Here is a 24338-nt window from a genome sequence, read left to right on the forward strand (position 1 = left end):
TTACTATACCTCCCGCGGTTGGCTTCGGGGGCGGGGCTTATCAACAGGGGCGGGGAGATAACGGGATCGGCCGTGGGTAAAATCTTGTAAGTGTGCCCCCAGCCCTGGACCATTCCTCCCCCACCCTACACTTCCATTACCTACATCTGTAGTGGGGCTTGTGCTCCCTGGCCTCCAGCAGCTCTGCCCGGGGAGACACTTGTCGGCCAGATACCTCTGCAGCCTCAGCGCCTCCTCAGCTCCCCCACAGATAGAGCCTGCAGCAGCAGCACGTGTACCGCGGTGACCGGGTCACACAGGAAGCAGCTACAGCCCGGGCACCGCAGCACACTGTCTCCTCCATCCACATCACACCAGCCCCCGCACTGCCACAGGGTACACAGAGCGACAGTTACAGCTCCTTCACTCTGCCGCTCCACACCAGTTCCCACAGAATTTTGAATCACCCCGACCTCCCGCGTACCCCCTCAGCCTGCGCCGCCCGCAGGTTGAGAATCCCTGCTCTAGAGTATATGAGGGGCCTCCATGTGACTCCCATCTTCTGTCAAAAGCTCGCAGCTGTGGTGGAGGAGGAGCTAGCCCATCAGCAGTGCGGCGGACCCCGGCTGGGGAGAGGTGCGCGGCAGGGGGACACATGGGGGCTGTACCGGGACGGCGGGACATGACCCCAAAATCGGGACCGTCCCGCCAGATCCGGGACAGTTGAGAGGTATGCTAAACACACCTGTGACCAAGCAAAAAGCTTATGGTTAGGCCACACTAAGAACACTAAATAATATGTATGTGGCCCCTAGCAACCAATCACAGCCCAGCTTTCTTTTCTCAAATTACTCTGGTAAAATAAAAGCTGAACTGTGATTGGTTGCCATGCGCATCTTAGACAGTCTAACTTTCCCCTAGCAACCAATCAAAGCTCAGCTTTAATTTTAAGAGCTTGTTAAAATATTAAAGGTGATCTGTGATTGGTTGCTATAGGCGAATCATACTGTGTTTTCTGTGGCAGTGTCTCTGGCAGATTGATAAAGCTGCTCCATTGATGTAAAGCTTATGATAATGATGATGACTGAAAACACATGACATCAAGCTTCCCCATAATGCTTTGCAGTCAGCCCTTCCTCCACACCTACCAACTATTTGGAGGGACACTTGTAGTTCACAGACATTTATATACACTACAATTCCCAGCATTTCAGGTCACTCAGTTTAGAATCCACTGGTATATGGTTTTATATGGAAGATTTGTTAACATGAAGCAGACGGCTGACAATCTGATGTAATTGTATGCTGAAAGGTCTGCCAAAGAGTATTATAGATAAAGCTGCTGAAATGAATAGACAAGAAGGGGAACCCTACCTGGAAATCCTCCAGAGTAATGAGAAGCAGTATGGGTGGCATGTAAAGTTACATTATCTGCCAAAGATTTGAAGCCAAAGCAAGAAACAGACTATAAACAGAGAACAGGTCATAAAGGAAAGCCTGAAATCTCTCCTTTCTCTTTTCAAATCCATTCCTGGTTTTGGATTACAAATCTATATAACTTTCTGACACCAGTTGATTTTTTTACCTGCTGGAGCTGTTCTTTACAAATAAAATAAAAAATGTAAAGAGCAGCAACCCACAGCAACATGATCAGACTTGGCAGCTTTCGGCCTTGTTCACACAGTGCGCTTATGATGCGATTTGGTTGGTGAACTCGCAAGTCTTTCAATAAATTCACCAATCAAAATGTTAAAAATGCAACAGATATACGCATTGTGTGAACATAGCCTTCTCCCAGAAACAGTTTCGCTCCTGTCTATAGGATAGCTCTTCCTTAATGATTTCCAACAGCCACCAGCATCCTGCAACTCCTCCCGCTGCAACGTCACATATTGGCTGATAATTCGCCCGCCCTGCCAATCACTGACTAGGGATGTAGACCACTGCAGTCATAGACTGGATGTGCAGGCAAGCCATCAGCCGAGTAGGTGACATTGCAGCTAAAGGAGCTGGAGCCGTGACATACACATAACCTGGTCGAAAAATGACTGAAAATGACTTTCAGCGGCTGTGGGAGAGAGAGCAGCGCAGGGGCACAGGGACTGGTGAGTATAGTTTCTTTATAATCTTTCTGCACCACCGCCTGCCTGTCATTTGTTAGTTTCACAAGACTTCCCCTTTAGGGTCGCTTCACACATACCGGATTTGCAGTGGATTTCACACCGCGAGCTTGCAGAGAAATCCGCTACGAATCCTGGTAATGTCATTTCAATAGGGTTACATACCCGCAGCGTAATTTTCATTCCGCTACGAGGATGTCACCCGGACCCTTTAACCCCCCCCCCCCCCACACCGCATACATTACCTGCTCGACGCCACGGTTGTATGTGAGGCTCCCAGCTCCTGTCGGTCCCGCTCAGCCAATCAGTGCACGGCCCCCCGCAGTCACTGATTGGCTGAGCGTGACCCACGAGAGCCTTATATGCAGCCGCGGCGTTGAGCAGGTAATGTATGCTGCAGTTGGTGGGGGGTTGAAGGGGCCGGGTTACATACTTGCAATAGAATGAAAATTTCACTGCAAACTCCCAGCGTGAAAACCGCAGCGAATCTGGTGAGTTCGGTGACGCTACCGTTAAAGGGCATCACTGCACGTGTTCTGTGAGTAAGATCACTGCACGGCCTGCCTTGCACTTTATAACTACTACGTGTCCACTTCCTTGTTTATTTATCTTCTTTGTCCTGAGCTAATATCTCTTACATGTTGCATGATTAGCCATACTTAGAGAATGTTCCTCTGGAATAATCTATACTCGTCTTTACTGGGATACTCTATTTGGTTTGCTACCCATGCATCTGTATTCTATCCTCTTTTTCTCTTTTTATGATTTGTACCGGGAGGTGTTGGACAAGTCTTACATACTTTACCTCTGAGTATTTTTATTCTTGCACTAAGCTACTTAGATGCCATGCAGTTTCTCTTTCCCTGCTGTGTGTTTTGTCTTGCCTTCATATTTTACTTTTAAATATACGTCTTCAATAAACTGTAATATTTTTGGAAATTATTTTTGTGACTCGTGTTTGTTTCTTTGGGGTTAATATTTGCTGAGGTTCACATTTTTGAGCTCTATTGTTTGGGATCTGTTTGGGGTCATATAGCATATATTTTGGTGGTTGCTAAAAGAACAGCAGCAGTTTGTAGATACAGAATGGAGATGCAGATACCCACAATGCAGTACCGTAGTAAAACAGGCTAGAATAGAGAAGCAGGGCTGCTGTCAGAGGTCTGTGTGGTCACATGACAGCAATGGGGAAGGGGAGTTATTCAGCATGGACCAATCAGGCAGGGAGAATCACATAGCTGTGCAGGAGAACAGTGATATAAACTTTTCTATACAGCAGTGTGAATGGTTGAGTGTGAGTGCAGGCACTGTATAGCAGAAGTGTGTATAGCTGAGTGTAAGTGCAGGCACATTATAGCAGGAATGGAGAGAATGGCAAACACAAGGGCTGACAGAGACTGCAGGGAGCAGGAAGGAATAAGCAGGGCAGGTGTGGGCACATAAATGCAGCACTCTCTGTCCGGGGAGAGAGGGGTTACAGCTATGAAGAGATTATCTACACAGTCCTGTCCCCTGAAACAAAACTTGGCGTTTTGCAGTGAGGAGAAGCTTGATAAAGATGTCAGTCCGACACCAAAACGCATTGCCCATTTTTAAGCCTAGTGTGAATAAACGCCCAAGAAAGACGCTCGTGAGGTCCTTGGATTTATTTTTAGAATCCTGCGCCGTGGCTGTATGTATGGTCCAATGGTCAATTCCAAACTTTTAATGTATTTCACCAAGAGATCAGAAATTAATTGTGTGAGACCTAAAGCCACACATACTGAATACTGAAAAGACTGAAAGAATGATACAAAGGGTAGGGATGAGCGAATTTACAAGAGTAGTGAAGCAAGTTGCTTCGCTAAGCTTGGCGGTTGGCTTGTCAGCCTTTGAACTCTGTGCCGCTCCTCTCCTGGTGACTAGAAAAGCTGGATATATTCCTGGAAAACTAGACTAGATCCAGCTTTTCCAGGCACCTGAAGCAGAGTGTCATGCAGTAACACGGAGTTCCATGGCAGTTGGCTGACAAGCCGTCCACTGGGCTTAAGAAAGCGACTTGCGTTGCTACTACTGTAAATTCACTCATCCCTAACAAATGTCAGACGTCTTAACATGTAAAGTCTATCTTCTTTAATAGTCTGCTAAGTAGTTCCATAAAGTCTTAGAAGTTTTTCTATACCATAAGTAACACTTACACTTGCTTGAATAGCCAGAATCTACACATTACATATCTCTCAGCAGAGAAAAGCTTGTTAGAACATAATGTTTCCTTAGAAAGAGACTTTCAAGCAGTGTTAACAGTGCTAAAGAGAGATGAGTGACTTCTTTAGCTTGTCAATTTGACAGGAGCCTCCCAAAGGCAGCACCTTTTTTCTCCATCCACTTTTATAATTGGAATCAGTAACTGAGTGCGTTTGTCATGCTGAAACTCTTAGGAAAGCTCACTGTCATTATTCTCTTCTGTCTCGTATGTGCTGGTCTCCAGCAGGGATAGCAAGCTACTCCCGTGTGGTGCTTGCAGAGTAACTAGATAGAAGTTGCACATTAAACAATGAAGACAGCTTGAAAATAGGGGATCTTAATTGAGTGTGACATGGATGTCATGGAACAGATGGCAAGATGATTTAAGCCACTAAAGGTTTGAATAAGACTACAGACATTATAAAAAAGTAGAAGCAAAAACTGTTCTCCCAAGAATATTGTATTCTCCTTGGATTTTTGCATTCTTTTTAACTGATTGTAATATGTTCTAGCAAGCAACAAGAATTCTTAGCGGATATAATTTTTAATACTGCTATCTATTAACATCATTTCAGTTATTTAGATTATGATTTTTTGCAACTTCTTAATTCTGCAATAAATATGTGTTATATTAAATTAAAAAAAATCCATCTTTTACTATGCATTATACACACATCAGAGTACAAAACTAATCTGAAAGAAACGTCTGCATACACCCTAGCTTATCCATTGGAGAAGGGATGTAGTTTTATGATCTGTATATCAAATAAATATTTGCGGTCATTTTACTTTTCATACTAGCTGGGTTCACACTACGTATATTTCAGTCAGTATTGTGGTCCTCATATTGCAACCAAAACCAGGAGTGGATTAAAAACACAGAAAGGCTCTGTCCACACAATGTTGAAATTGAGTGGATGGCCGCCATATAATAGTAAATAACGGCCATTATTTCAATATAACAGCCGTTGTTTTAAAATAACAGCAAATATTTGCAATTAAATGGCAGCCATCCACTCAATTTCAACATTATGTGAACAGATCCTTTCTGTGTTTTCAATCCACTCCCGGTTTTGGTTGCAATATGAGGACCACAATACTGACTGAAATATACGTAGTGTGAACCCAGCCTAACATCAGATGGTAGATATGGTGAAGCAAACAGAATAGTGCATTATAGATTGTGTCACAGCATAAGAGCCTTAGGCCTATGCCAATTCCTGTATCCAACAATAAATCACTTGCTATTTGCTTATTTCACATTGCTTTGTGCAAGGTGCTAGCTTTGAAATTTCCCAAGTTTCACTCAGATTGCACATCTGCAGAAAGAGCTGAACAACTAGTCTGATCCAAGAAGGTACCACCTCACAACTTTAAGAACTAAAAGGATCTACTTCTAACATCTTGGTACCAGATACCAGGTAGTATATAACTTAGTGGTCAGAGTTGTTCTACAAGGCAGTTGGTTTAGGGCTGGGTTTACATATTGCATTTATTTTGTGTTAATTATGTGTTTTTGCTATGATTTTGAAAATATTTTTCAGCGAACTGCACAATTTCGGTAAAATAGCACCATTTTTGCAGCGATTCCATCTAAATCTCTACAAAATGGCACTATATTACAGCGATTGCTCGATTCAATGCAAAAATACATCATTGAAAGAAAATAAATGCCATGTATGAACACAGCCCTAATGCCTTAGGTGATTAATGTATTAATGTAGATGCATATATAGATGGTATATAGATGTGTTTGACAGAAATTGCATTGTTGCATGTGTCATTTCCTTTTAGGTTGTGGTTTGACAAAAGTTGCCGAGACCAAACTGGGTCACTTTACTTTCAAAGGATTTGTATAAATATTTTAACATGATCCTAAAGATAAGACTAGTTAGAGTGCAAGAATTTCCAGGTATATTACTCCTCTTACTGAAATAAATGACGGCAGTTAATGGAAAGTATATTTTTGAGTGATAACTTCACACTTAGCTTGTAATGAATGGACGAATAAATAAATAATGACTACAAAGGTCAGACCTATGCTCCTCATGTTGGCGCCAATCGTTTACCTTACAGTTTAATAGGCTACGTTCACACTACGTATATTTCAGTCAGTATATGTATATTTCAGTCAGTATATTTCAGTCAGTGTTGCAACCAAAACCAGGAGTGGATTAAAAACACAGAAAGGCAATGTTGAAATTGAGTGGATGGCCGCCATTTAATGGCAAATATTTGCTGTTATTTTAAAATAATGGCAGTTATTTACTGTTATATGGCAGCCATCCACTCAATTTCAACATTGTGTGGACAGAGCCTTTCTGTGTTTTTAATCCACTCCTGGTTTTGGTTGCAATACTGACTGAAATATACGTAGTGTGAACCCAGCCTGAGTCACAGTCGATTTGACTTGCTGGCATATTTTGTGGAGCTATACCTGGACGCAACAAGCCAAGTCAAGGAATACAGTAACATCTCAATTGTATTATTCATAGTGCCTACTTCTCCTAAATTATTTTTACTATTTGCATGTTTATTGTACTGTTTATCACATAGAATCTTGTCTTCACAAGCATCCCTATATATTGTTACCTATCCCTACGCCGTTTGTTACCTATCCCTACCCCAGCTGTCGCCTATCCATATCCCTGTTTTTAACCTTATTTTACAGACCTCTACTTCTTCCTGGTGGCAAAACCTGCAAACCACCTATGTATTGTCATACAAAGTTCAGGTGCTTATAAAATTCAACAGAGTAACCAAGAGACACTGGGATCCAACTTGTGCACACTGTGCAGCAAAGATGTTTTTTTTTCCTGTCTCTGAGTATGAAACAGGACACAGGACTACGAGTCTTTTGGACTGTTCTGAAGGGTAAAAAAAAGAGAGCATCGTTTCAGAGCAACTTTGGGACATCTGCATTGTGGACTCATGTATAGATAACAATGATACAAGTCCAATTTATAGACCTATTTTCATGTTGTGGGTCCATTGTTGTTGATGAACATGATATAAACAAAATTTTGTTTAAAAAAAGAAAAAAAAGTTCGGGCCCATGCTAAATTTTGAGTAAAAGAGTTTTAAAACTTTTTTTTTTTCAAGTTCACACCAAAATATCCATGGGTCATCACTAGTAATTTGTCAACAGCTTTGAGAATAATGTGCTTCTTAATCTTTTTTTTTTTTTTTTTTTTTTATAACAAGTAAAGGTTCCTAATCATTTTTTTGTTAGAGCTATGTTGGCCAACATGTAACATCTGCATGAAGTAATTAAAAATTATGGAAATAATATGAAAAAAAAAGAACACCATGCATGAAGTTGGTATGCATTCACATTGCTTTTGCATATTTGATTCAGGTGAACATAGCTATAGTGCCCCATATAAGTGCCCTTTTCACTAGGACATCAATGTTTTACTCTAGGTAAAAGCATGACTAGTATATTCCATGCAGAGGCATACAGTAAAATATGATAAACACAGTTGTGAACAGTCATATCCTAATTAACAGAACAGTAGCATCCTAAAGGGTTTTTCTAAATTCCTCAAAATCTGTCTAAAGTAACTATGTACTATGTTCTATATTGCTTACCTGACAAATCCCTAATTGATTCAGTGCCACTGATCCAATTGTATCCATTAATCTTTGTTTACTTGGCTGCATTGATAATGTGCTGGTCTCCATGATGTACGGTGGAATAACACTGAGGCCAGTGACGGGCAGTAGTGGGCACATGGAAATACGTGTTTAAACTGGAGTCAAATAAAAAACAGTGGGAGGAGGACCAAAATGAAGTGATAGAGCAGTGCATGATTTGTCAGGTACATAATTCTTTTGTTACTTTATGGCATTTCCTTATTTTAGACAATTATTTTTTTAAAACTCAAAAAGCCCTTTAAGCATTATAGAAACTGCATCACTTTAATAAAATGTCAGATAGAAGTTATTATGTGCCAGATTGATAACAGCGCAAGTAAATAATCTTGCCAGTAATACCATTACAACACTAGCATTTGCAAATGTCATGACTTTAGAAACGTGCATTAGATGAGGTCATATTGTTAGTTATACAGCGGATGGAGAAATTGTAGTGTTCACTGAGTGATAAACACTCCTATTGATATAAATCACATTGTAATATATCCATTTAAAGATTAGCTTGCAAAGGTTGGTTATTACATAGAATGGTTTGGCTTTGCCTTAGTTTCACGTGGCTACACAATATTTTGATGCTAAAAAACAAATGATACTGCCTACTTAGCTACAGAGTAATCATGTTTACATGTGGAATGGCAACCAAGTATATAGGTTGCATTAGTTGGATAGATCTTCAAGTTTCAAGTAGCAAGTTGTCCCTAAAAGCTTATAGAGACCAACCTGCTGGGTGCCACAATTATATGCTGATCTTATTCCCAAGTGTTCCTGCATGCCAGCCATGTCTGGCTAGTAAACCTCTAGTGAGGCTACCAATGTCTGAGGGGCTATCCTAAACCCCCTCCCTTCAAAAGCCATGAAATGCTCACCAGGAGATTACTCTAATCAGCAGTTTTGAAAGAGCAACTAAAGCAAACTTTGCTGCAACTTTCTAGGACCTAAAGGGCAACCCCAATAGCTACCTCACCCTTAAGTGGGGGCTATATTCCTGGATTGCGTTGCTGTGTGCCCTCGGGAGCTGGGAGTATAGGTTATTTTTTCAAGTATATCGCCACAACTCCAAAGCGGTTAGAGCCCTCCAGCTGAGCACAGTACTATATAGATAGGCTTCCACCTCACGGTAGCCTTCCTAACTCTCAAGACAAGTCTTAAACTTATCAAGTAATCTCCTTTAAGAGACTTTGCTAATTCTCCAGATTCTTCCTAAACTCAGTATACCTGCTAATAGCAGTGAGTCAAGTGCCCCAGGTGTTAAAGGGATATTGCCAGCCAACTCTAAAGCCACAGTATTTTTTTCCACCTTGCGTACTAGGACTCTATGATTCCTCTATGCTGCCCCTCCACACTACAAGGACATCAGGGACTACCTTAACCTTTAATGGGTGTGTGTTTGGGACCCAAAGAGGGCATATACCACTCCAGTGTGACTTGAACACCTGCCCTTGAAAGTTCCACCTAACACACCACAGAGTGTATTTTTTCAATTGTCAAACCCCGGTGGTTGCTTAGAGGTACACGGTTTGGCACCACTTTGTGTATTTTGGAGTGATAGATTAATAGATAGATAGAAAGATAAAACTTAGATAAAATTGTCAGAATAGCACCTGATAAGCAAAGACATATATTAGGCAGCATTCTTGAAGATGTGCAAGTAAAGGATCTTACCAACTATATGGATCCAACTGACTAGGGACAAATTGAGATGGCTAGACAACTGTATCAAAACATCTCAAAAACATGGTAAGTTCAAAACAGTGGTAAGTTCCTACCGAAAGTGGTCCAAGTAAGGACAATCCTTGAGTTGGTGACAGGATTACAGGGGCCCAAGCTCTTTTATACGCATGCAGTGCTAAGGCTAGCTCACTTGAACAGAAGAGCTGATTTAGCACAAATTGCTAAAAGCCTCAGTGCTGGCTATAATAGAAAGGCATCAAAATACACAGCCACATACCAGTCATTGTGTATGTTGACCACTGTTTGTCACTATATTGAGTGGACTTGCGAAACTGTTCAACTTTAGCAACATTCTTCAAACCCGAATGCTGGGCATTTGACTCCTGGCATCTAGAAAAGTTAAATGCCGCCCTAGGGAGTCCTGGAAACTTTAATACTTTAATGTTCACACGTTTTTTTCAGCTCCGTTTAAAATTACGTCCGTTATTTTGAGTCTAAAATAACGGACGTTTTTCGAAGCCTGGCATTCCCTTAGTGCACATTATTTTTGTTTGGGGTTACTAATTGGCCTTTGGTTGTGGCTTAATTGAAAAATCCATTGAATTTAATAGTAAAAACGGAGAAACTGTGAAGAACTGTGTATGAACAACTACTGTAATAAAAAACGTCCGCTATTTGCAAAAAACGTCTGAACATAATGTTCATTATTTTGATGTCCGCTGCAAAAACATCAGTTTTTCAATGCATTGTGTACATAGGACGTCTGTCTTCCCATTGACTTCAATGCAATTGCATTGAAGTCCGTTAAATTGCTGCAAAAACGGACGTTTTTTTAAATAGCGAAATCGGCAGTTTTTTCTCCATTTTTGACGTTGTGTGAACATAGCCACAGGCTATATCTATGTTTTCCTGGCAGCCATAGGGCTGCATCCATTTGGATCACCAAATTCATCACCAAAAGCTCTTACAATGGGAGCATCAGAAATCAGCCAATAAGCAATGAAAGAAGCTAGCCACATTTCATTAATCATGTTTTCTTTTACAGCTTACAAATGACTAGAAGTGTATGTGCCATTTACTGGGGGAGAAATGGTACCAGGATGCACATGAGACGAAGGTAAGCTGGTCAGTGAGAGGCTTTGGGCAGGGAAATTCTGGCATTTATGGGGTTGTTACAGTCACACCTACTTACCTTACCAAGTACATCCCTTCATGCTAAGAGTATTCTCTAATGGAAGTGGCCTTTTATAGTACGCCGCTAAAATTATTCAGCAATGGTTTGAGGAACTTGACAGAGTTCAGGGTGCTGACTTGGCAAATCAGAGCACTTTTATTGTGTGTGATGCTTTTGGTTTATTGAAGTAAATCTTTAAATTAAATTAGCTAGACTACACCTAAAAAATCCTGTCTAATAGGAAAGGTGCAGCAGCATGATTCTCCTCTACCATATCGCAAAGTTCAGTATACAGATGTGACTAGTCCTAGTTTGCTAGGAATGTAGACTAACTAGTTGCCACTATACTAATAATGTTAGGTCATTTTGTTCTTAATATGGAGCAATGTATGTCCTGTATGGCACTATAGGACTAAGACATGTTTATGAGCCTGATATTAGCTGAAGCAAGAGACAACTGTACTTTTATGGTGATCTCCTGGTTAAGCTGCCATTACACCCCTGGAATTTTTGGCAAGTTTGATCTACTGAAAAGTTTAAAACTTTTCTATGTATAGACAATTACTGAATTGGAGTCCCAGACTCTATTTCCAGACTGACATTTTCAGACCATCTTGTCTGTACCTGTAATGAAAACCACAACAGAAGATTAAAAAAATAAATAAAATAAAGACGATTGGGTGTAACTCTTTTTTCTATAATTATAACATGTCACAATCCCAAGTTTATTATGCCACCCCCCCCCCCCCCGTGTCCAACACTGAGCCTGTATATGTTTATGGAGGACACTTGGGGGCAGGGGCAGGGGCATGGTCACATGCTCATCTAGGTTGGAGGAGGGCAGTCTGTTGGTAGGAGGAGGGGAGTCTGTTGGTAGGAGGAGGGGAGTCTGTTGTTAGGAGGAGGGGAGTCTGTTGGTAGGAGGAGGGGAGTCTGTTGTTAGGAGGAGGGGAGTCTGTTGGTAGGAGGAGGGGAGTCTGTTGGTAGGAGGAGGGGAGTCTGTTGTTAGGAGGAGGGGAGTCTGTTGTTAGGAGGAGGGGAGTCTGATGTTAGGAGGAGGGGAGTCTGATGTTAGGAGGAGGGGAGTCTGATGTTAGGAGGAGAGGAGTCTGATGTTAGGAGGAGGGGAGTCTGATGTTAGGAGGAGGGGAGTCTGTTGTTAGGAGGAGGGGAGTCTGATGTTAGGAGGAGGGGAGTCTGCTTCCCTAGCTTGTTTCGAAGCGATCTGAAACAGGTCATTTACTTGGAAATCTTCACCCAGCCCAGTAAACCACACAGAACCTTTTGGATCTAAAAATCACGTTCAATTTGGCTGAAATAAGTACTCCGTCCTCAAACAATGGTCTTGTTCATTTTTCACGGCGCCGTATACGATCCGGCCTTAATCTCATACGTAGTGTGCATTGTGCGGCCATATATCGTATACTTTCAAGCGAACGCATCAACCTCAAAACTACGTGTGTATATTCGCGGTTCACACTACGGCCGGAAAGATACATCGTGTGAACATAGCCTATATCCGTACACCACCTTTGTTTTAGTGATCAGTGAAGGTGTCTCAACTCCTGGACCCCCACTAATCAAAATAATATTATTTTTTTTTTAAAGTTTAGGTACCCTTTAACCCCTTGCCTCCGCAGCCTGTTTTGGCCTTAATGACCAGGGCCTATTTTTTAAATCTGACCTGTCTCTCTTTATGTAGTGATAACTCTGCAATGCTTTTAATTATCGCAGTTATTCTGAGATAGTTTTTTCGTGACATATTCCTCTTGATGTTTGTGGTATACTTTGGTTGATACACTCAGTAGTTTTTTGTACACAACACAACATTTGTGCAAAAATTAGATAAATTTACAATCCTTTATATTCAAAATTCTCATGCCACATGACCGAATTATTACTGCAACATCTACTACATGTCTACTTTATGGTGACGTCATTTAGTGAACATCCCTTTACCTGTTAGGATGTTAGAAGGCTTCGAAATTTTGCAGCAATTTTTCACATTTTCACGAAAATTTCAAATTCAGATTTTTGTAGGCACCAGTTCTGAAGTGGATTTGTGGGGCCTGTATGTTAGTTACCCCCATAAATCCCTCCACTGTAAAAACTACACCCCTCAAAGTATTCAAAGTAGCATTCCGTAAGTTTATTAACCCTTTAGGTGTTTCACAGAAATTTAAGCAAGTTGGATGGAAAATTTAAAATTTTCATTTTTTTTGGCAGATATTCCATTTTAATCCATTTTTTTCCTCTAACACAGCAAATACTAACTGAGAAATGAAACTCAATATTTATTCCCCATATTCCAGTGTTTCTAGAAATCCCCCATATGTGGCCGCAATGCGTCACCTGACTCAACCACAAGCCACAGACATGACAGCGACCTGGTGAATTTTAGGGCCTTTTTTTACTTCAGGTTTTTTTTAGCCATTATACCATGTCACAGGGCTTTGGGGTGCCAAAATATTTGTGTAAGACGGGTTGACGTTTCCATTGGTACCATTCTAAGGGAAACATGTGACACCCTGATCAATATTTAATTAATTTTTTATAAGGTGGTACGAATAAAAAACACAATTTAGCAGCTGTTTTTCACCATTTTTTTGTACGCCGTTTACTATACGTTACATATGACATGTCATTGTTATTCAACAGGGCGGTACGATTACAGTGATATCCATTTTATATAGCTTTTGTTATAGTTTATGGCATTTATACTATACATAGTGTGTCTTGCATATTGTAAGAGCAGTAATATTTGTATTTTTTCGCCAATCGAGTTATTTTAAGGATTTTTTTTTTTTGCGGCATAAGCTGACGTTTTTATTGGTACACCTTTTGGATACATGTGATGTTTTGATAGCTTTTATCTATATTTTTTAGGGGGCGGGATTAACAAAAAATTTTCATTTTGGTTAGTTTTTTTTATTTATTTTTTTAATTGCGTTCATCAGGTGGTATAATTAATGTAACAGGTTAATAGACGGGGTCATTACGGACGCGGTGATACCAAATATGTGTATCTTATTTATAGGGGATCATTTATAAAGGGGGGATGGTGAATGTGTATATTTATTTATTTATTTTTTAATTATTTATGTATTTATTTAATTAATTTTTAATTGATTAATTAATATTTTTGTGTCGGGGGGAGGACGTCAGCAGTGGCGGCAGGAGGAGGCAATTTAAGTAGCCGGATGCATCATATCTCCCCATAGACGTAGCGGTCGCAACGACCGCGGCGTCTATGGGGTTAACTGCCCGGGGGGAGCACGGCTCCCCTCCGGGCAGTGGCAGCGGCAGGAGACTGTGTTACAAAGCCTCCTCCCGCTGCCCGATCTCAGATAGGGACAGTGGGGGGAGGCAAAGAAGGCATGACGTCCAGGGACGTCATGATGCATTCTGGCACTGCTTTTCATGACGTCCCTGGACGTCATATTGGCGGAAGGGGTTAAAGACAACACCACCACTCTTATCCTCTATCTTTGTGTTTTGCAGCACAGTTCCATTGAACTGAATCCAGTCAATACTACAAACAACCTGAGAATAAGTGTGGTTTTGTTTTTGGAAGAAAGCAACTATGTTTTTCTAATCCGGGATAAAAACAGGAGTACGAGTACAGAACAGTGGCTGTGTTCATAGCAAAGGAGCCAGGGCCTATACGGAGATTGGCAACAAGTATCGTCAGGACCTCCTGAGATCTCTTACTTGTTCTCTATCCAGTGGAGTTTGCCTGGGCAATCTCTTCAACATTAGGAGATAGGTTCTCAAAAAACAGTTTGCAAAAAACGGATGCATTTGTGTGCATCCGTTTTTGATCTGTTTTTCCATTGACTTCCATTATAAAAAAAAAGGATGTGTTTTTTTTTGACGCACAATAAAGTACTGTTGACACTACTTTTTTGATCGTTAAAAAATACGGATCCGTTAAACGGATGCTGAAAACGCAGGGTGATCCTAGCCTAAGACAAATCTAACCTGCTGATAGCCCTCTATAGCTCCTGTCTTACCCTCCTCCTCAGCGCCGGTCCTGCGCTGTTAGTTGGTGTAATCTTTGGCCGGGAGCGGGCGGGCCGGATGATGCTGTGGGTGGGGGGGGGTGGGCAAGGCTCCTAACAGTGGTCCCAAATAGGGATGGTCCGAAACTGCTGAGGTTCGGGTTCGTATGAACCCGAATGCTCGGCATCAGATTCCCGCTGTCTGCCCGCTCCGTGCAGCGGGTGGATACAGCGGGAGGACCGCCTGGAAAACTGGGATACAGCCTATGGCTATGGCTGTATCCCAGTTTTCCAGGCGGTCCTCCCGCTGTATCCACCCTCTCCACGGAGAGGGCAGACAACGGGAATCATTGCAGAGAGTTCGGGTTCGTACGAACCCGAACTGAACTCGGTTCGGACCATCCCTAGTCCCAAAGATTATGCCAACTAACAGCGCAGGACTGGCCCTGAGGAGGAAGGTAAGACACATACCTTCCTCCTCAGCATCCTGAGAGATAAAGGGGGCTACAGTATCAGCAGGTTAGATGCTGGAATTACAGCCTCTACCAGGTATTGTATAAGTTGATAAAGTTATCCTGAGCAATTCCATTTTCACAAATCAGTAGAATTGTATTCAATACTAGGTTTTTGCACAGATTGTTAGCCTCATAAGATTTACAGTCAAAATTCACCAATAACAATTAAGATATTTTCTGAAACATGTTTATGTACTTGTAGCTATTCTTTCTTTCTGTGCCCCTCACTTCTCCTTTCGGCTTAGTAATCATTATCTGTGCCCCTCACTTTGGCTTAGTAATCATTATCAGGTACTTACAGAACTAAATTAATTGACAATGTCGAAAGCATATAATTCTGAGAACATGAGATCATACATTTGGCTCTGGAAGTTTTTTTTAACTCAAGTAACAAACATTACTCAGAGAAAAGCAATTCATAATATGATAATTATATCTGGTTTACACATTAAGAACATACAATACTTTCTCCTGTGTGCTTTTCTATGACATACAAGTCTTACATATATTGTAGTTTATATGTGCTTTGTGAAAGGTAATCTGAGGATTATAAGTCCCTAAATGAAAAAATATATATATTGTCTATGTACTAAGTATGTAAAATAGTAACATCTCACATTACAGTAGTCATTTATTTGCTCTTTTTTCAAAATACTTAAAGGGGTTATCCAGCACTACAAAAACATGGCCACTGTTTCTCCCTCTATGGTCTCCAGTTCAGGTGTGGTCTGCAATTAAGCTCCATTTACTTCAATGTAACTGAGTTTAAAACCCCATTCAATCTGGAGACAATAGAGGGGGAAAAGTGGCCATGTTTTTGTAGCGCTGGATAACCCCTTTAAATAAAGAAGCAATAAATCATTGTGACAGTAAAGCTTTATCTAAGTTTAGTACCCTCCAGTTACCTAATATAAATAGGGGTCTTTGAACAATATAACAAATACATTTTTCTATATTTTGGAGAAAAAAGAGATTCAGTATCAGTCTAAATAGGGTATTCTTTGTTTGTTCCAATGGAGACACATATGCCTGTATAGGAGCAGACACAAAATAGTAGAACATTTTTAAACATTACAATTTGCACAATTGCTTGTGTGTTCTTTTTAGATGCATCTTTTGCAAAGGTATATAATGTATAGACTAGAGATGAGCGGAACTTTCAGACTTTAGGTCCGAAAGCCAATCACTCCAGTGCGATGCCTGCGATCCCGGGTGCATAGTTGCGCTCCCGGGAATCTGTGGCCGGGATCTTCCAGGGAATTCAAGATATGTTCCCTGGAAATCCAGGGAATGTATCTTGAATTCCCTGGAAGATCCTGCCTGCAGATTCCTGGGAGCGCAACTACGCTCCCGGGATCGCAGGCATAGTAATTGAACCAGGATGCCGTTGGACCAAAAGTCAGACGGTTTGCTCATCCCTAGTATAGACCTTAAATGATCACTGTCATTTCAACTGACTTTGTGTAAAAAGTGAAGACATGGTTGTAAAAAAGAAACACCCCCTCCAAATTTGCTCACTTGTGTTTTTCCTTTTTATTTTCACCCTACAAATAACTTTTTTACAGTTTTCACAGTATATGTAAGGGTAAAAGGAATAGTTTTACAACAAAGTACAATTGGCTCTTTAAAACAGGGGTGGGGAACCTTCAGCCCTCCAGCTGTTGCAAAACTACAATTCTCATCATGCCTGGGCATAAACCCTCATATGGCCCTGTAGATGGAAAAATCAGAGAGTACAGCTATGTACCTGATAAATCTGATGCTTATGATACAAACTTGGCAATACAAATCCATGAATCATTGGTAGAAGTTAAGAAAATGTTAGGCTTAAACACTAATTGATGTATTGTATTGCAAAATTCACTTAAGGTTTATTATAATTCTATCCTTACAATTTGGTTTCTATTTTTCCAAGATACCAATCTATAGTGACATTTTTAATAAAGTTAAAGAAGAAGTCCAAAGTAAATGAAAAATTTCAAGTAGGCATGGAGGAACATAATAAACAAGCCCTACTTACCTCTCCCTGTGCCTCTGTAGCATTGTCTCATCACTTCAGGACCCTGCCGGGCTCGGGAATCCCCTGCTTCAGCAACGTGATGACACAATTAATGGATAGCCTGCTCAGCCAATCAGTTACTAGGGTGGAACACCACTGCAGTCACTGATTACCTAAGCAGGCAGTCCATCAGCTGGATCGGACATATTTCCCCAAGTCATGACGACATCAGAACTTGGGGGGAAATTAGTTCTGGTGGAATCCTGGAACCTGTGACACAGCGTTTCGAGGAATGGGAAGAGGTAAATGGGGCACAATAAGATGTAATTCTCCCTGTGGTAAAAGCAAAGGGTAAAGAGGGATAAAGTTGTTTTAGTATCTTTGCCTTTTTCTTTTATTAGCGCCATGCTAAGCTGTTTAAGGCTATGTTCACACAACATAAAAATTAAAATTTCTCCCATTATATTTTTGACTGCATCTGTTGCATTTATTTTATCATTGGAATAAAGTATTATTAGCCTATACATACTATACATACTCACAGAGAAACTTTTCAAAGAAAACTGTCTTGCTGCAGAACATGAAAATGTATATGTATCTACTATAATATTTGCATATATGTGTGCCTGAAGACATTTCTGAATACCATCAAATACATATTACAGTTGTAATATACTGCAGGACTTTGTTATAAATTCTTGTACATTTTATACATTATAAATGGTATATTAAAGAAATTTAAGTAATAGCCCTAAAGACAAAATTTCCAAGTTATTAAACCTTCCTTTCAAACCTGTTGCACAGTTCATGTCCATATTCAAAAAAGACTGGTAGGTAATGAACCAGCCGGCCAGATGCACTGGCACGTGTGAATACCACTTACCAGTACATTGAAGACAGCCAGCTTTATTATCCTAAACAAGGAAATAAGGGCTATATTGTACCATGTTTCTGTGTGACAGATGCTGCTTCTTTTGTTGACTGGCAATTACTGCTTCATGTCAGAGACAGAAAATAGAACCGTATGAGTTACATTTACATGATTGGTATTGATATAAAAATGTACACATTTGTTCTTCTCAGTAGGCCCTCTTGTATGTAAGCATCTGTATTTGTCCTCTCTGCACCTGGTGTGAAGAGCAGCAGTGCATACGCCTATTAAACCATACTAACTCAAATATTATCTCTCTTTTATTATATTAAAAGCCAGCTATGATTTTGGTCAATAACACAATGACATGTTTTCAATTAGTGAATTTCTTATTTCAGTCATTCAATGTATTCATTTTTATTATTGCTGCTGTACATTAAAGGATACATTTAATACTGAAGGATTAGGAGAGTGCCCCCTGACACAGTTTTTTTGTGTTGTTTTTCTTACCTCCAAATAAACCCCACAAAAGTGCTGATGAAGAGTGTGGTGTTTTTTTCTCACGTGTTTGCTATTCTTGGGGGGGGGGGGGGGGGGGGGGGGGGTGTTTCTGGTGTCTTTTCCTTTTATGTGTGAATAATGTTTGTTTTTTTTTGGCGTTTTTGTGGGCTTCCGGGAGTGGCTTTTTTTGCAAGAATTAGTGGGTGGATAGCATAGGAAATCTGACACCCGCTTTTGATCTCATTTCCTCAGTAGAGTTCTATTTAAGTCCGCCCCTGCAGATTCACTTCCTCCTTGTTTTGGGGTTCACACTACATAGCTTGTTCATGATGCCTGGCAGTCAAGGAAGATTGTGTCCTAATCAATTTGTTGTTGTTGTTGTTGGTACATAGGATTCATTTAATGCCTCGGGTAAGGCATTATTTGATTGTTAATTATTTTGAAAGCTTTACATTATTTGTGACCAATGTGATTGATTTTTTAGGGGTGTTATTTACGCAGACACGTCTTAAGGCCCTATTCCACGGAATGATTATCGGCCATATTCGGCAGATATCGGCTGTTACGGACGATAATCGTTCCGTAGAGTAGAAGGCAACGATCAGCCGACATCGTTCATGTCGGCTGATCGTTGCGTCGTTTGTCTTTCAAACATGTTGAAAGACAAACGACTCATACAGCAACGATCTGCTGCCGACACTCCTTGGAATAGGAGTGGCGGCAGCAGACCACTGCTGAATGGTATCGGCTGCCCGGACGATCTAGCGATCACCCGGGCAGCTCCCCCGCATCTCCCCACAGCCCCCCCTGTACTCACCCGCTCGCTGCTGCTGCATGGAATAGTGGCAGTGAGTGGGGAATGAGGAGCAAACGAGCACTGACAGCGCTCGTTTGCTCCTCCAGAGTCGGGCCGTGGAATAGGGCCTTTATTTTTTGAATCTGTATCAGTCATTGTGGAGGTAAGAATGCTAGATTTATTTGGTACCTTGCAATTGTCTAGAGTAGAAAAGTACACTTCTGTATGTTGTATGTTTATTTTAAAATATATGTAACAATGTTAGACAACACACAGCCACTGGTGCCTTCATTCTATCATCTGTAATATTATCGACTGTGAGTAACAATAGAGCACACACATTAGTAAGCCCCTGAAGTCAGGAGCGTATACAGTGAAATCTCCCGGGCAGACCACTTCTTTGAGAAGACCACCTCCCTTTCAGAGCAATTTTTTTTTGTGTCCGACTGACCGTCCTTCTCTGGTAATTAGCGTCCTCTGGAGGGCACAGGTACAGAAAAGCTTTGCCATTGTCACCCTTGGTGGGTCCCAATGGTGGGTTTAAATGATAGCCGTTTCCCCTCCCCAACTGTCAGCACTGGAGCCATGTTCCAGCACTGACAGTTAACTCTGTAAATGCACAACGGCAGCATCTATAGGGCTGCAGAGAGAGAATTCTCCTCCACGGCTAATACCAGTTATGTAATATAATAGTGTATTCAGCTGATGCCAATGATGTAATAAAATGGTGTATTCAGCTGATACAAGTGATGTAATAGAATGGTGTATTCAGCTGATACCAGTGATGTAATAAAATGATGTATAGATCCTGGTATCAGTGATATATTAGAATCGTGTATAGAGCTGATACTGTACATATGTTATACTGTATTCAGTTCCAAGAATAGTTTTAGAACTGGGCAATACTTCCCTTATGTAGGAATGTACAAAAAAAAAGTTCATATTAAACACATGATAAAATACATGACTGTGCTCTTTCACCATTATTTATGTATAGATGTACGCTGTACATGGTCTTGCTTAAATTAGACTCCTTATTCTGCATTTTCTGTACATTGTTCTTTTACCAGACCACCCTCATAAAAGACCAAATTTTTTCTGCAAAATTTAGTGGTCGGCTCATAGAGGTTTCACTGTGTATACATTCCTACTGCATGGGGTATGTGCGGTAGGAACGTATATTTACGGATTACTGACGGGAAGGGATTAAGCATGGAAAGGAGTATTGGGATGTCTGGCGGTCTAGTCTGGGCTGCAATCTCTAAGATGTCAATAGTCAACACTCCTTCAGATACATATTTTACCAGTAGCCCTGCTGGGCCCAAGTTGTCTCGACCACCCCACCCCTGCAAGGGCCACAAATTTGGGTCTATATATACCTAAGTATTTGAACTACATTACCCCTGGAATATGATGTGCTTGTATAATAGGTAAGTCAGGGAGGGGATCATGAGGCAAAAGCCCACACACACACTTCACATCCCCCACAAAGAGCAACTATACTCGCCAATGGCACAAAAAAGGGAAGAGCGGACATCCCTTCCTGGTGCCCCTGGCAAGGGGAATTGCCTCAGAGAGCAAACCATTAACTCTCAATCGCGCCATAGGCATAGTATACCAGAGTTTGACCCACTGTACTGTATATACTTAGGGCCCAATCCCATGTATTCACTTGTTTGTTAAAAATTACAAGCCTGTAGATGAAGAAATAAAAGCACTATAGAAGGCGAGGAGGAAAAAACTAAATTGCAAAAATAAAAAATTGTCCTGGCCATTTCGGGCTTGTTTGTGAAGGGGTTAATTGTTCTCAGTAGTATATTGTTTGATATTTTATTGATTTTTTTTTTGCTATTTTCCGCAGGAGGTGGCATGATAAATAATACAGACCCTACTTTTTACAAAACAGTGTGACTCTGGCCCATGCTTTGACTTTAAGCGTCTGGATGAAGGTAGACCCTGATTGATGTTTGTAGATGCTACAAAATACAGAGATAAATTAGATTTTGAAGGAAATGTAGTGTTGTAAATCATCATCTAGCAGGATGGTGGCGAGCAGAATGTGTACGTTGATTTATGATTAGTCAAGCAGCCTCGCCCAAAATTTCACCAAGAAAATACAATAAACATCCATAAATCCAAAAGATCACTAAATCAAGTAAAAGGTTTACTGCAAGTCATTCATATGACAACTGAAGCTCAGTGTTATGTTTTCTTTTAAAGGTCTCTTAGAAGATGCACTCTTCATCTCAAACAGACCACCGTAAAGCTGGTATAAGATGCTGACACCCTAAAAGCATTTGTTGACTTGGTGTGTCAAAAGAGTTGGAGGTCTTACTATTTGCCCTCTGACCTTATTGGAAGGCATAAATATAGAATTTAAAAACTAAGCTAACATTAAAATAATTTGATTCACTCCGAAGAATATCCTCTCCACGCACAACAGCAACTGATGGAAGGAGACTGATAATTGAGCAACCATACTAATAGAAGCTGCCGTAACCCACAATCCAATAGCAGGAGGACATTTTTAGATAAACATCTTCAAAATAAACATATGTTGCCATGAGTATTCCGAACCAAGTCTCAAATAATTTATTCAGGAATGTTCCATTGTTTTAGCTGAAGTATTCTTTAAGAAGGTTAGGTTACAAGTAACATGGAAGGAATGCACTGTGACATATGTTTTAATTGGGCAGTTTTCACCAGGCACCAAATCTTGGGAGGTATTAATGTCTTTACCAAAATACCTTTTTCTTTATAATATTTCTATGGTTACTGTGTTTTACAGCCTATAATGGATAATGACTTTGGTACCACATTTACATTGTCTCGCTTTTATAGTGTCTGTTAGCAGTTACTCAGAAACCAAGAATAAATGTGGTTATATTCTAAGGGGTTATGAAACTGAACTAAAACTTACTTAAACAAACTCCCTTGTTTTGTATAGAATACCAGAAAACTTAACAGTTAGTTAATCTTCCTCCAGCTGTATAGAGGTATCGGTGATTTAATGGAATGTCATATGTCAATAAGTTAAAAACATGAAGAGTTTCTCGTACTGAAGATATTGATAGAAGGTTTTTCCTAATCTCTTTCTGACATTCACATGGTGAGTTGCTTCAAGTTCACATGTCCGTATTGCTGCCCGCGGCTACAGTCAGCCCAATGGATATGCATCTGTGGCCGTCCACAATTACTCTGACCCATTCATAGGTCAATAGTAAAGAGATCACAACCCTTCACAGACTCATCAGACCTATGGCAATGTGAACGCAACCATAGAAATTAAATGTATCTGCAGTCTAGACATATATAGTGGACGTATGAGTGTAACCTAAGTCCTAAATGCAGCAGCTAGGCTTATTTCCCTGTCCAGCTTGTACACCAATTATACGTTTTGGCTTACACTTCCGGGTATATACAAAGAAAATGGTAATTTTGTTCCGTAAAAGTGTTATTATTCTGTTTCAGTAAAAGAAGTGAGTTATATCAGATGTTGAAGATAAAAACTAGTAAAATGTTGTGTCCTCCGATTGAATCCGAAAGCATTCACTTTGTTCTTACATTAACAGGCACCCTATGGTGTTAAAAACTTTTGATATTCTTTCCTGTACTGTGGTTGATGAGATGAAAGCAATAAAATTAATCTCTCAGAAAATAAACAGCATGAGTTTTTGCTAATATCGGTTCAAATGAATTCAAAGTGTTAGTCTTATATATGTTGGCGAACACATCTACTGAGATCTACTTTGCAATGTGTTTGTGTTGGCAGAAAAACAGATACTTTTATTAAATGTGTATGAAATAGAAAATATTTACTTTGTCCGTAAAAATCACACAAAAGGGCTCTTAAAGTAAATCATTTTTACACATTTGGTATCACTGGGAAAGTAACTGTAAACTAAATTGGTTCTTGTACACTTTAAAGTGACTCTGTACCCACAATCTGTCCCTCCCAAACCACTTGTACCTTCAGATAGCTGCTTTTAATCCAAGATCTGTCCTGGGGTCCGTTCGGCAGGTGATGCAGTTATTGTCCTAAAAAAAACTTTTAATCTGTGTCAAATTGGCGTGGCCTAGAGTGTGTGTGCAATAGTATTGCAACACCCCTCCATCCCTCCCCCCGCCCTCTTCATCATTAGGAATGCCCCTAGAACATTTTCTCCTATTCCTCACCTGTATGAACATTGCACAGGCCTTAAAGATCCATGTGCAGTTTTCACACAGGTGAGGAGAAGACTGTGCAGCTATCAGTGACTGAACAGCTCATGCAGCAGTTGGGCACAGGGCACTCTTTAGCAAGATATTTTCTTGCTGAAAAACTGAGTCTTAGGGTATAAACCCACACACCGTATATGCAGCAGATATGCAACAAATACGCAGCAGATTTGTTGGTACAGATTTGATGCTGTGTTCAGTTATTTAGATCTAATCTGCTGCGAGATTGCTGCGAGTTTGCTGCGTATCGCAGCAGTAAATACGCTGCATATACGGTGTGTGGGTTTATACCCTTATAAAAGAAAAATATGGTACAGTGGTGCCTTAGATTAAGAGCATAATTTGTTCCGTGCTTGTAATCCAAATCACTCTTAAACCAAAACAAATTTTCCCATAAGAAATCACTGATATGCAGACAATTGATTTCACACACCAAAATAATGATTTTTTTTATTCTCAATAACATGTAAAACAAATTAAACAAACATTTAGAAACAGCAGAATATGTGATATTATAAATTACTGTACAGTATAGCAATCAGCATGTGGAGTATAATGTATAGTAAGGGTCCATTTACACAGAAAGATTATCGGCCAAAGATTTGAAGCCAAA

The 24338-nt window shown here is 40.4% G+C and overlaps 1 protein-coding gene across 1 annotated transcript in view; it reads left to right on the top strand.

The window, feature by feature from the left end:
- The window catches only part of LOC138784150 (uncharacterized), a 183232-nt gene extending 160146 nt beyond the window's left edge, over positions 1-23086 (top strand). The window contains exons 11-13 of the mRNA XM_069959664.1: positions 10696-10767; positions 21369-21456; positions 21728-23086. The gene's annotated coding sequence lies outside the window, so the exon portion shown is untranslated. The remainder of the gene's footprint in view (positions 1-10695; positions 10768-21368; positions 21457-21727) is intronic.
- The last annotated feature ends 1252 nt before the right edge of the window (positions 23087-24338 follow it).

Source organism: Dendropsophus ebraccatus, chromosome 2 (genome assembly GCF_027789765.1).
Source record: "Dendropsophus ebraccatus isolate aDenEbr1 chromosome 2, aDenEbr1.pat, whole genome shotgun sequence".
NCBI lineage: Eukaryota > Metazoa > Chordata > Amphibia > Anura > Hylidae > Dendropsophus > Dendropsophus ebraccatus.